Genomic DNA, 13,541 nt, shown 5'->3' with positions numbered 1-13,541 from the left:
CTTGAACCCGGGAGGCAGAGGTTGCAGTGAGCCGAGATTGCAACGCTGTACTCCAGCCTGGTGACTGAGCAAGACTGTCTCAAAAAAAAAAAAAAAATAGCATAGTAAGGTACCTGAACAAATAGACAACCGCAGCCTTCAAAAATGAAAAACAGCAAACCTTGGGGAAGGGTAAAAATCTGATTTCCAAAGCTACCATATTAAAATATTCAAATGTCCAATTTCCAACAAAAAAGTAGAAGGTATTCAAAGACACAAGAATATAGAGCCTACTCAAGGAAAACAAATTCCTTCCTTAAGAAAGCCCAGATATTGGACTTAGTAAACAAAAATTTTAAATAAATTATCTTAAGCGTCATCAAAAATTACAAATAAATAAAAGAAATGAGGACAACAATGTCTGAACTAAGTTGGAACCTTTAAAAAGAAACCAAGTAGAAAATCTAAAGCTGAAAAGTAAAATGACTGAAATTTAAAAATCCACTAGAGGTTTTAACAACCCATTTGAGTGGACAGCTGAAAGAATCATGAATTGGAGGATATAAAAATTGAAGTAATCTGGTATGAGGAGCAGAACAGAAAAAAAAAAATAAAGAAATGTGAATAGAGCCTAAGGGACCTGTGGGACAACTTTGAGTGGACTATCTATCATACAATTACAGGAGTCCTAGAAGGAAAAAAGAGACAGAAATGGGAAGAAAGATTACTCAAAGAAATAAGGGATAAAAACTGCCCAAACTCTATGAATAACACAAATTTTACATCCACAAAGCTCAACAAACTCCAAGTAAGAAAAATTCAAAGAGATCTACTGAGGCACATTATTATCAAACTATCAAAAGCCAAATAACAACCACAGAGGTCAGACACCACAGAGACCAGAAGGCAGTGGGATGGCATCTTTAAAGTGTTAAAGAGGGGAAAAAACAAAAATGAAAAATCCTGCCAGCCAGGAATTTGTAAACCTGGCAAATCGATCCTTCAAAAATGAAAGATAAATTAAAACATTCCAGATAAAAGCCAAGAGAACACATTATCATAAACCGTGCCCTACAGAAAATACTAAATGGAAGGTTGAAATGAAAAGATCTTCATAACTCAAAGCTGTATGAAGAAATAAAGAGCTCCAGTAAAAAATTATGTAAGTACAAAAGCCAGCATTTTGTATTTTGTAACTCCAACTCGTAGTTTGTAACTCCAATCTTTATTTCCTAAAGAAGTGTACCACAAATGCATACACAGTAACTATAAATCTATGTTATTCAGCCACAATGTATAAAGATGTAATCTGTAGCAACAACAACAGCAGGAGAAGGCAGCTGTATAGGAGCAGAGTTTTTGTATGATACTGAGACAAAGCTGGTATTTAAACTAGATTGTCATAAATATGGAATGTTCACTACTAATCTGGTAAACACTAACAAAATATCTTAAAAAACACACAAAAGGAAATGGGAAGTAAATAAAAATATGCTACAAAAAATCAGCTAAACAGAGCAGTGAAAGAAATGAACAAAAAATTAGAAAGAAAAATATAGCAACTGGCAGAAGTCAGTCCTTCCTTGTTAGAAACAACTTTAACTCTCTTCTTTCCTTTCTTTCCTTTTCTTTCCCTTTCCCTTCCCTTTCCCCTCCCCTCCCCTTCCCCTTCCCTCCCTCCCCTTCCCTCCCTCCTTCCCTTTCCACTCCCCTTCATTCTTCCCTTCCCCTTTCCTTTCCCTTTCCTTCTTCCCTTCCCTTTCATTTCCCCTTCCTTCTTCCTTCCTCTCCCCTTTCCCCTTCCCTCCCCCTCCCCTTTCCCTTTCCCTTCCCTCTTTCCCCTTTCCTTCCTTCTCCTTCCCTCCTTCTCTCTCTTTCTTTCTTGTTTTTGGGAGATGGGGTCTCACTCTGTGGCTCAGACTGGAGTTCAATGCCTCCATCTAGGCTCACTGCAACCTCAGCCTCCCGGGGGTTAGCTCAAGCGATTCTTCCACCTGAACTTCCTGAGGAGCTGGGACTCCAGGTGCACGCCACCACACTGGGCTAATTTTTGTATCTTTTGTAGAGGCAGGGTTTCACCATGTCAGGCTGGTCTTGAACTCCTGGACTCAAGCAATTCACCTGCCTTAGCCTTCCAAAGTGCTGGGATTACGGGCAAGAGCCACCATTCCCAGCCAACTTTAATTCAAAATAGGTTAAATTCTTCCAACAAAAAGGCAGAGATTGGCAGAATGGATTTAAAAAAAAAAAAAAAAAAACTCATGAAAAAACTTAAGTCACATTCACAGAGTTCAGTGGATCTTAAATAAGAATAAATATAAGCTAAAACAAAACCAAAACAGAACTTTAAAAGCAGTCATATAAAAACCCAAAACATTATGAAAAGACAACTTTAAAGTGAAAGGAAAAAACACAAACAAACTCAAAGGTAGAATTCTATACATAGCAAAAATAAAAGTTTAAGATTACTCTGTTTATGATTTCCAAATATCTTTGGGATTTTTAGTAGAGACTGGGTTTCACCACATACAGAGTAAACATAAACAGAGTAATAAAAACCAACAGATATGCATTGTAAGAAACATCAAAGGGAGTTTTCATGAAAAGGAAAAATGACCCAAAACAGAACTATGAAAAGAAAGGAAATAGTGAAAAGCCTAGAAATGAAGCAGGATAAATGCAGTCAACATGTTTCAGAGTTACGGGTTTAGGTAGTACAATGAATAGTTTGTATTTCATTATATGTCAAAAATGCTCGCTTTAACTTCTAGGATAACCACAGAAGACTACCACAACACACCCAACAGAAGAGCAAAAATAAAAAATAAAATACCAAGTCTCAGGATGAATGTGTGGAGTAAGAACACGCATGCACTGCTGCTGGCAAAGTAGACTGGTACAAACCTTGGGCAGCTGGCGAAATCAACGTATAACCTTCGTGTACTGATGTATGATTTTGCCTGTAACTTCTGCTTTCCTGTAATGTACCATTACCTTTAAAAACCCTTGCTTATAAGCCAGGGATCACAGGTCTTAGGCGTTAACCACCTAATTCTCCTTGCCTGATGCCCTGCAATAAATGCCTCCATTTCTCTTGCTGCAAATCCCAGTGTCCGTTTTAGCTTTTTCTGTGTGCTTGGTGAGAGTACCCAAGTTTGATTTGGTAACAGAAAGAGGAATTATAGAATTCAAGTATCACCATTTTGCAATCTTTAATGAATTACTAAACTTAGACAATAATCAGTGACTTTCAAACATTACAAAAAGACAATGGAGCCAGGTGCAGTGGCTCATTACTGTAATCCCAACACTCTGGCAGGCCAAAATGGGAGTATTGCCTGGGCCAAGGAGTTCGAGACCAGCCTGGTCAACGGACCTGGTAGCAGGACCCTGTCTCTACAAAAAAAAAATTTTTTTAATTGGACAGGTATAGTGGCATGCACCTGTAGTCCCAACTACTCAGTAGGCTGAGGCAAGAGGATCACTTGAGCCCAGGAATTCAAGGCTGGAGTGAGCCATGACTGAGCCAATGCACTCCAGCCTAGGGGACAGAGCAAGATCCTGACTCAAGAAAACAAACAACAACAAACAAAAGGACAATGAGATGTTATGTGGCCCTGAGGTAAGTACACAACACAATCTATGATAAATTCTTACCAAAACCTAACCATCAGTCAGGATTAAGTTCAACTACTTAGAGAAAAATACAGGGATCACAGAAACACGTTAAACATAACCACAGTGATACAACAAGGAAAATCTTCAACAAATACACTGCAGTAAATAAAGATATAGAGAAGAAACATACAACTCACAAAACCTTAAAGATAAAAGACATTTCAACCATATTTGAATCCTGATTTAACAAATGTAAAAAAATGCAAAAACTGGAAAACACTGATTATACATTAAGAAATTTTCAAATTTTGTTGTGGTAACTGTATTGTGGTGTTTTGTTGTTGTTGTTGTTTGAGACAGGGACTCACTCTGTGGCCCAAGCTGGAGTGCAATGGCACAATCTCAACTCACTGCAACCTCCACTTCCTGGTATCAACTGATCCTCCCACCTCAGCCTCCTGAGTAGCTGGGTGCAAGCCACCATGCCCAGCTAACTTTTTATTTTTATTTAATTTATTTATTTATTTATTGAGACAGAGTTTCCCTCTGTCACCCAGGCTGGAGTATGGTGGCTCAATCTTGGCTCACTGCAACCTCCACCTCCCTGGTTCACGCAATTCTCCTGTCTCAGTCTCCTGAGTAGCTGAGACTACAGGTGCACACCACTATGCCCAGCTCATTTTTGTATTTTTAGTAGAGACTGGGTTTCACCATATTGGCCAGGCTGGTCTCGAATTCCTGACCTCAGGTGATCCACCCGCCTCAGCCTCCCAAAGTGCCAGGATTACAGACGTGAACCAACGTGCCTGGCCTTCATTTTTATTTTTGTAGAGATGGGGTTTCACCATGTTGCCCCGACTGGTCTTGAACTCCTAAGCTGAAGAGATCCACCCACCTCGGCCTCCCAAAGCATTGGGATTACAGGTTTGGGCCACCACACCTGGACAGTATTTTTTTTAAGTTTCTTGAACCAATTTTTTCCTCCATGTTGTTATACTTTATCAATTTGAATTTAAAAAGTTAGGTTCACTTATTCTATTTGTACTTAATTTTAGAATTTGCTTTTTCCATCTTTTTAAATTTTTTTGAACATGTGAAGCATTTAACATGATTCAAAAGTCAAAGCTATATATAATGATACAGCATCCACCAAAAGAGTCTTGATGCAGTAACATCATGTGGGCACTGAAGGCACTTAGAGCTTGGTTTCTAAATAACAGTTCACTGTAAAAGGAAGCACCACTCCAGGGAAAAACAACAGATTCCATGCCTGGGGCTGGGAGATACAAGGGAAGTTTGTGTATCTCTGTTCTTTTTTTTTTTTTTTTTTTTTTTTTGAGACGGAGTCTTGCTCTGTAGCCCGGGCTGGAGTGCAGTGGCCGGATCTCAGCTCACTGCAAGCTCCGCCTCCCGGGTTTACGCCATTCTCCTGCCTCAGCCTCCGGAGTAGCTGGGACTACAGGCGCCCGCCACCTCGCCCGGCTAGTTTTTTTTTTTTGTATTTTTAGTAGAGACAGGGTTTCACCGTGTTAGCCAGGATGGTCTCGATCTCCTGACCTCGTGATCCGCCCGTCTCGGCCTCCCAAAGTGCTGGGATTACAGGCTTGAGCCACCGCGCCCGGCCTGTGTATCTCTGTTCTAACAGACAACAATAAAGGCTCAAAGACTAACAAGGATATAGAGGAGCCACTTCGAAGGAGTTCCACTAACTACATGAGGACAATATGAACATCAAAAATAATAACAATAAATGAGACTAAAAAAAAAAAATCCATGAATCTGAAGTGATACCAAAAAAAAAAAAGGTATGTGTGTGAGTGGGGGTAGGCAGGAGCTCTTTTTTACAGAAGAAAGGGAGCTAGGCCAGGCACAGTGGCTCATGCCTATAATCCTAGCACTTTGGGAGGCCAAGGTGGGCAGACTGCTTGAGCCCAGTAATTCAAGACCACCCTGGGTAACATAGTGAGACCCCATCTGTACCAAAAAAAAAAAAAAAAAAATTAGCCAGGTGTGGCAGCATGCACCTAGAGTCCCATCTACTCAGGAGGCTGAAGTGGGAGGATTGCTGGAGCCCAGGAGCTCAAGGCTGCAATGAGCCGTTATTGTGCCACTGCACTCCAGCTTGGGCGACACAGAGAGACCCTGTCTCAAAAAGAAAAAACAAAAACAAAAAAAAAGCCAGCTAATGTAGAAGGAGTAGAAAATGTGAGAAATCATAATTCTGCAACCACCAGTAGAACAGGTGATTCGGACAAGTATCAACGGATGTTAAAAACAGTGGATGAATGAAAGGTTGTTAGGCATACTACCTTTGAAATGAAAACACAGTACATCACCTTTGTAGCATTCCAGACACTAATTTTTAACATGAAACAACTATGAAGATGTAATCAGAGGAGTTCAAATAGTCAACACTCTTGTAAAATGTCAATTTCAGGCCAGGTGTGGTGGCTCACGCCTGTAATCCCAGCACTTTGGGAAGCCAAGGCGGTTGGATCACCTAAGGTCAGTAGTTCAAGACCAGCCTGACCAATATGGTGAAACACCGTCTCTACTAAAAATACAAAACTTAGCCGGGCATGGTGGCGGGTGCTCGGGAAGCTAAGATAGGAGAATTGCTTGAACCCAGGAGGTGGAGGCTACAGTGAGCTGAGATCGTGCCACTGCACTCCAGCCTGGGCAACAGAGCAAGACTCTGTCTCAAATAATAAATAAATAAATAAATAAATAAATAAATAAATAAAATGTCAATTTCAGGCTGGGCATGATGGCTCATGCCTGTAATCCCAGCACTTTGGGAGGCCGAGGCAGGCAGATCACTTGAGGCCAGGATTTCAAGACCAGTCTGGCCAACATGGCAAAACCCTGCCTCTACTAAAAGTACAAAAATTAGTGGGGCATAATGGCACATGCCTGTAATTCCAGCTACTTGGGAGGCTGAAGCATGAGAATTGCTTGAAACTGGGAGGTGGAGTTTGCGGTGAGCCAAGATGGCACCACTGCACTCCAGCCTGGGTGACAGAGCAAGATTCTATCTCAAAAAACAAAAAAAAAGAAAAAAAAAGTCAATTTCAAGAAAGACAAAAGAGGCAGCATCTGCTCTAGATTATAGAAAATTAAAGGGCATGAGAACTGGACATAATGTGATATCACTCACTAGATACTGACTTGGAAAAAAATATAAAGTGTATTTTTTTAACATCTGGAGATACATCATTTCATAGTGTACACTAAGATTATCATCTCCATACAGGGAAAACATTCTTTTTCTTAGGAGAAACATGCTGTAGTATCATGGATGCCTACAAAACTTATTTTCAAATGATTCTGCAAAGAAACGTGGAATAGATAAGAAAACAAATGTAGTAATTAGTTAACAATTGGTTAATAGAGATGAAAAGTAGACACGTTTTCACTGTATTATACTTTCAACTTTTCTGCAGGTTTGAGATTGTTTTAAGTAAAAAAATGGGGGAGATATTTTTAAATGATTACTGTACACTTGGTTGGATATGGTGGCTCGTGGCTGTAATCTCAGCACTTTGGGAGGCCAAGGCGGAAGGATCGCTTAAGCCCAGGAGTTCAATATCAGCCTAGGCAACACAGCAAGACCTCATCTCTACAATTAAAAAAGAAAAACAAAAATTAGGCATGGTGATGCGTGCACCTGTAATCCCAGCTACTAGGAAAGCTAAGGCAGGAGAATCACTGGAGACTGGGAGGTCAAGAGGTTGAGGCTGCAGTGAGCCATGATCACAACACTGCACTCCAGCCTGGGCAACATAGCGAGACCCTATCTCAAAAAAAAAACAAGATTACTATATACACGTGCAAATTTTGTAGATATGGTTCCTCACCACAACCTCCTCCACTAATATCCTAGTTATTTCTTATTTTAAAACACTATCTCATTTTGGGAAACTTTAAAGTACAAGGGATTTAGGTAACAGTGTGAATTACTGCTCATTTTCTTAGCATGATTAATTGTATTGTGGTTAGATAAGTAAATGTCCTTATGGTGAAGAAATTCATACCAAGTTATTTAGGGATAAAGTGCTATAATGTGGGTAACTTATTTTCAAATATATTTCAGAATAAAATGTACATACAGAGGAGAGATAAAGCAAAAAAGGCAAAAATGTTAACTGATGAATCTAGGTAAGAATTATATAAGTGTTTATTTTGTTTGAAAATTTTCATATTAAAAGTTAAGAAAAAGGCCTCAGCTTTCAGAGATACTTATTGATATGTTTACCCAAAAAAAATTATCTTGAATTTGAGTCAAAATAATCTCAGCAGGAATGGGTCAAAGTAAAAGTGAGACAGCCCTGAGCTGATAACTGAGGAAGCTGAGAATGGCTAGGTACATGGAGGTTAATATAGTATTTTATCACTTTTGTGTAAGTTTGCAATTTTCCAAAATAAAAAGCTAAAAGAAGAATGCATACTTCTAGTCTGAAATACATATTTATCTATCCTAACTCCAAAAATATCAGTGAAGAAACATAAAAGAGGCAGTGTGCAGTGGCTCACGCCTGTAATCCCAACACTTTGGGGGGCTGAGGCGGGTGAATCACCTGAGGTCAGGAGCTTGAGATCAGCCTAACCAACATGGCAAAACTCATCTCTACTAAAATACAAAAAAAAAATTAGTTGAGCATAGTGGCATACACCTGCAGTCCCAGCTACTCGTGGAATAGGTAAGAAAACAAATGTAGTAATTAGTTAACAATTGGTTAACAATTGGTTAATAGAGATGAAAAGTAGACACGCTGAGGCAGGAGAATCGCTTGAACCCAGGAGGCGGAAGTGGCAGTGAGTCGACATCACGCCACTGCACTACATCCAGCCTGGGCAACAGAACAAGACTCCCCTCGAAAGAAAAAAAAAAAAGAATACAGCCAGGCACGGTGCCTCATGCCTATAAACTGAGCACTTTGGGAGGCTGAGATAGACAGATCGCCTGAGCTCAGGAGTTCAAGACCAGCCTGGACAACATGGGGAAACCCCGTCTCTACTAAAAACACAAAAATTAGCCATTCATGGTGGCCGGCGCCTATAATCCCAGCTACTCGGGAGGCTGAGGCAGGAGAATCACTTGAACCCAGGAGGCAGAGGTTGCAGTGAGCGGAGATCACATCACTGCACTCTAGCCTGGGTGACAGAGCCAGACAGACTCCGTCTCAAAAAAAAAAAAAAAGAATACTCCCGGGAAGGGAGTATTCCCCCCTCAGCAGAAGAAACATTTTGAGTAATTTCTGAAAGACACAGAATGGTAAGACCAAACAGAAGTCAGAGGCAGGAAGTCCATTTCAAGCACAGCCATAAGCTTGGAGATATTCTGGGTTCCTGCAAGAAACCTGCTGGATTTTTTACCAATTATGTTTCCTTATCAATTCACCTACAATCCTTGAATCGGCCTTTCCATTGTGGGAGACAGTAGTAATAGAGGACACATTTCTCAACAGTTGAGTGAATTCACATTAGCTACCTGTGCTGATCAAACTAGTTCTTCACTTTTAAATATGAATGGAAAATAAAGATTTACTAGATATTTGAGGAAAAGCAACAGCATAAAGCATACTCACCAAGATGACTAGAAATGAATGCTAAGAAACCAAATCAACATAATAGAAATGAAAAATTAATTCTAATATCTTCAAACAGATTTTTAAAACTATTCCTTCCATAAACCAAGAACACACTGCCATGGTAAGAAGCCTTCAGGGAGAAAGAAAGAGCAGTAAGAAATTAAAAACAGGCCAGACATGGTGGCTCACACCTATAATCCCAGCACTTTGAGAGACTAAGGCAGATGACCTGAGCACAGGAATTTGAGGCTGCAGTGAGCTATGACTACTGACTATTACACCACTGTATTCCAGCCTGGGTAAAAGAGTGAGATCCTGTCTCTAAAGAAAAAAAAAAAAAAAGGAAAGAAACTAAACAACACAGTGAAATTGTAAAATTTTCACAAATGGTGAAAACTTTTTAAAATTTCAAAGAACTGGCAGGGCACAGTGGCTCACACCTTGTAATCCCAGCACTTTGGGAGGTCAAGGCGGGCAGATCACCTGAAGTCAGGAGTTCAAGGCCAGCCTGGCTAACAAGGTGAAACTCCATCTCTACTAAGAATACAAAAAAAATTAGATGGGCATGGTGAAGGGCACCTGTAGTCCCAGCTACTAGGGAGGCTGAGGCAGGAGAATGGTGTGAACCCGGGAGGCGGAGCTTGCAGCGAACTGAGATCATGCCACTGCACTCCATCCTGGGCAACAGAACAAGACACTGTCTCAAAAAAAAAAAAAATTTTCAAAGAACCTTTAAAGATGTTTTAGAAATAGAATGAACGTGGAAAATAGTACAAAAGAGAAATAAAAATAAATATAAAGAGGTTCAGGGGGCTGGACGCAGTGGTTCACGCCTGTAATCCCAACACTTTGGAAGGCCAAGGGATGTGGATCACAAGGTCAGGAGTTCAAGACCAGCCTGGCCAAGATGGTGAAACCCCATCTCTACTAAAAATACAAAAATTACTCAGGTGCAATGGCAGGTGCCTGTAATCCCAGCTACTCAGGAGGCTTAGGCAGGAGAATTGCTTGAACCGGGCAGGCAGAGGTTGCAATGAGCTGAGATCACACCACTGCACTCCAGCCTGGGCGACAGAGTGAGAGACTCTGTCTTTGAAAAAAAAAAAAAAAAAAAGGCTAACAAGCGCACTTCAGGCTTGTTTTCCTCTACCCCAAATGCCCAGCTAAGGCAGCCTAAAGCTCCTTGTATACTAAACAGCCATCACATTACAAGTGAGCAATTCAAACTATAGCAACTCTCTTTGAACAGTATTTGCAATTCAACAAGATTTAGTAAGACAGAACGTCATAAATAGCTGCTAAATGAATGAATGACTAGATTAAGAAAGATACCAAAAAAAATGCTAACTTCAGGTAAAGGAAAGATATTTGCTGAAAAAATGGCAGAGTCAGTCAAAAAAAAATCTTACCCTTAAAATCAGTATCTTGATGAAATTCCTATCAAAATCCCAACAAGGATTTTTATAAGCACAGTGAAGCTTATTCCAAAACTTATAAAAAAGGCACAGATGCTAAGAAGAGCTAAAGCAACTATGAAGAAGAATAAAGTAAAAGGAATCACTGTGTTCAATATTAAACCTTACTGTATGGTCAGTCATCAAGATAACATGGTATTAGCAGAGACATAGACACATACACTAACGGAACACAGAAGATAACCCAGAAATAGGTCCACACAAATATACTTAAGTGATTTCTGACAAAGGTACAAAAGCAGTTCAGTAAAATTTTCACAAATTTGTTGAAAAAAAAGTTTTAACAATTGGTACTACAAGTAATTGTACATCCATAGGCAAAAACAGCCTCAATCTAAACCTCACACCTTATACAAGGTGAGCCACCACACCCGGCCAAGGCTGAGAATTTTTAAACTGACAAGGATATCATACCTTAGAATCAACTCCCGCCAAAATACTACAGGATAAAGACAGAGAAAATCAAACCAAGTTATATTAAGTAACAAGTGCTGAAAATCAAAACAAAAGAGAAAATCTCATAACCAACCAGAGGGAAAAAGATCAATTGCCTTCAACGGGGAGGATGATTTAAGACAAAAACAACAACAATCCAGAAGTCATCGGAATGGTATCTTTAAAGTGCTAAAAAGAAAAGGGAAAAAAAAAGCTCTCACTCCAGAATTCTGTCTTTAGTGAAAATATCCTTCAAAATGAAGAAATATAGACATCTTCAAACAAACAAACAAAAAAAAAGATGAGAGAATTTGTCACCAAAAGATCTGCACAAGAAACAATAAAACTTCTTTGGGGTAAAGGCAAATAACTGTAGATGAAGCATGATACCGCAAAAGGGAAGAAAGAGCACAGGAAAGGGCAATTATTTCAGCAAATACGAAAGCCTACCCACTCTCTAAAGTCGTAATACTAAAGATACCTTGTGGGATTTAGAACACAAGGAGAAGAAAGCATCAAAACAACAGTACGCATGTGGGGATGGAGTAAATGGAATGATAGTGTGGTAATTTAATTAAGTTCTTACATACAAGTAAACTCCAAATGGATTAAAAATTTAAACATAAAATGCATAAAAATATTAGAATACATGGGCAGATTCTTTATAATCATGACGTGGGAAGGACTTTCTAACTATGTCTCCAAATGCTGTCAGTCCAAAACCACAAGGAAAAGATTAATAAACTAGACAACAAAAATAACAAAAATAACCACATATTTCTGCATAGAGAAAAACACCATGAACAATTATCAAAAGACAAATGATATACCAAAAAATAATGGCTTACAACTCATATAATAAATAGGGGTAAAAGACATTGGGAGGAAAAAAGACCAGAAAACCCAAGAGAAAAATAGGCAAAAGATATTAACCATTAAGTTCACAGAAAAATAAATATAAGACACCCTTAGACACAGGAAAAGGTATTCAACCTCACTCAGTGAAGAAAATCACAGATGCAAACTATATGAAATACCACTTTTTATCTATCAGTTGCCCCTAATCCAAAAGTTGAACCACATATTCTATGGGAGGAGCTGTGAAGAAATAAGCATTCCCATGCATTGCCAATGGGAAAACAAAATAATACTATCCCTAGGACAGGCATGCCCACTAAGTTGATTAAGTTCTGGGAATTCATCTGATATATAAACATATACACACAAAATTATAAATGTACAAGATTATTCATTACAACATGGTTTGTCACAGCAAATGGCTGGAAGTAGTTAACTATAGACTTGAATTAGTATGCAATTGTGACAAAGAGAGAAAATGCCATTCATGTTCTGTCATAGAAACATCTGCATGCTGTTAAGCGAAAAAAGGAATAATGGAAAATAGTGTATACGTCAAGCATCAGAATCAGCTTAAGCTAGAGGTTTATCAGAACTTCAGAATCAAGGACCCCATCCATAATCCATAGCTACTAAATCAGAACCTGCATATTAAAAAGATTCCGGGATGCACAATCACATTTAAGTTTGATATGCCCTAGAGATAACAGATTCCTTTTTAAGTAAACTGAGGAAGCAAATAAGAATATACATACATATTTTATTTAAACTGGATAAACAAACACTGGCAAAGTAAACCAAAAACTAGAAAAAAAATAGACATCTTTGGTAGGGTGACCATGTATTCCAGTATGTCTGGGATTGTCCTAATATATGCCAGTTGTCTCTGCATAAGTATTTATAAAACCTCTCACTCTCAGTGAAAATGTATCAGTTTGAATGATAAATGTCACCCTACCTGGAGAAACTGCATGAACAGAGGGAGTGTGAATATGTATGTACATCTTTTGTTATCACTTACTTTTTAAAAAGTAAAAGTAATGTATTATTATGTTAACGTATTATTAATTCAAAAGCACTTTATTAAGGAAAAAAAAATAAGACCAGTCAGGAAAAACAGATCAAGAAGAACCTAAGTAGGCTAAGGATGGAAACACAAGGAAAAGCAATGCCTGGAGCAAAAAGAAAAGATGCCTTCATGACGACTAGGGAGGGAATCAAAGTTAGGAAAGGACAGTTCAGAGGGTGGCATTATACACACCAACAGAGGAGACTCTCCAAACAAAGACCATGGTTAACAATATATGCAGCAGACCAGGGAAGTAACACAAAGGCAAAAACATCCACTGGCCTTGATTATGATTTGGTGGCCTTTGCCAGAACTGATTCAGGTGAGTTTAGGTGAGGGAACAAGGTTGCATTCATCAGACTGAAACACAAATGAAAAACACAGAAACAAGTCGGAACTGTCAGTGATTCAACCTAGAAATAAGAACAAGCTGACACAAAGAGTTAGGGGAAACTGTTCTGAGGACTTGCAGTCCTTCCATTCCTCCACATCGTCAAGGTTTTATTCCTGGATCAA

At 39.1% G+C, this 13,541-nt stretch overlaps 1 protein-coding gene across 16 annotated transcripts in view; it reads right to left on the bottom strand.

Moving 5' to 3' along the window:
- Nucleotides 1-13,541, bottom strand: part of ZNF248 (zinc finger protein 248) — a 29,899-nt gene that overhangs the window by 14,241 nt on the left and 2,117 nt on the right. The gene's annotated exons all lie outside the window — the stretch shown is intronic.

This window comes from Macaca fascicularis, chromosome 9 (genome assembly GCF_037993035.2).
Source record: "Macaca fascicularis isolate 582-1 chromosome 9, T2T-MFA8v1.1".
NCBI classification, from domain to species: domain Eukaryota; kingdom Metazoa; phylum Chordata; class Mammalia; order Primates; family Cercopithecidae; genus Macaca; species Macaca fascicularis.
The sequence above is the reverse complement of the archived record's forward strand: the minus strand, read 5'-3'. Positions and strand labels throughout refer to the sequence as shown.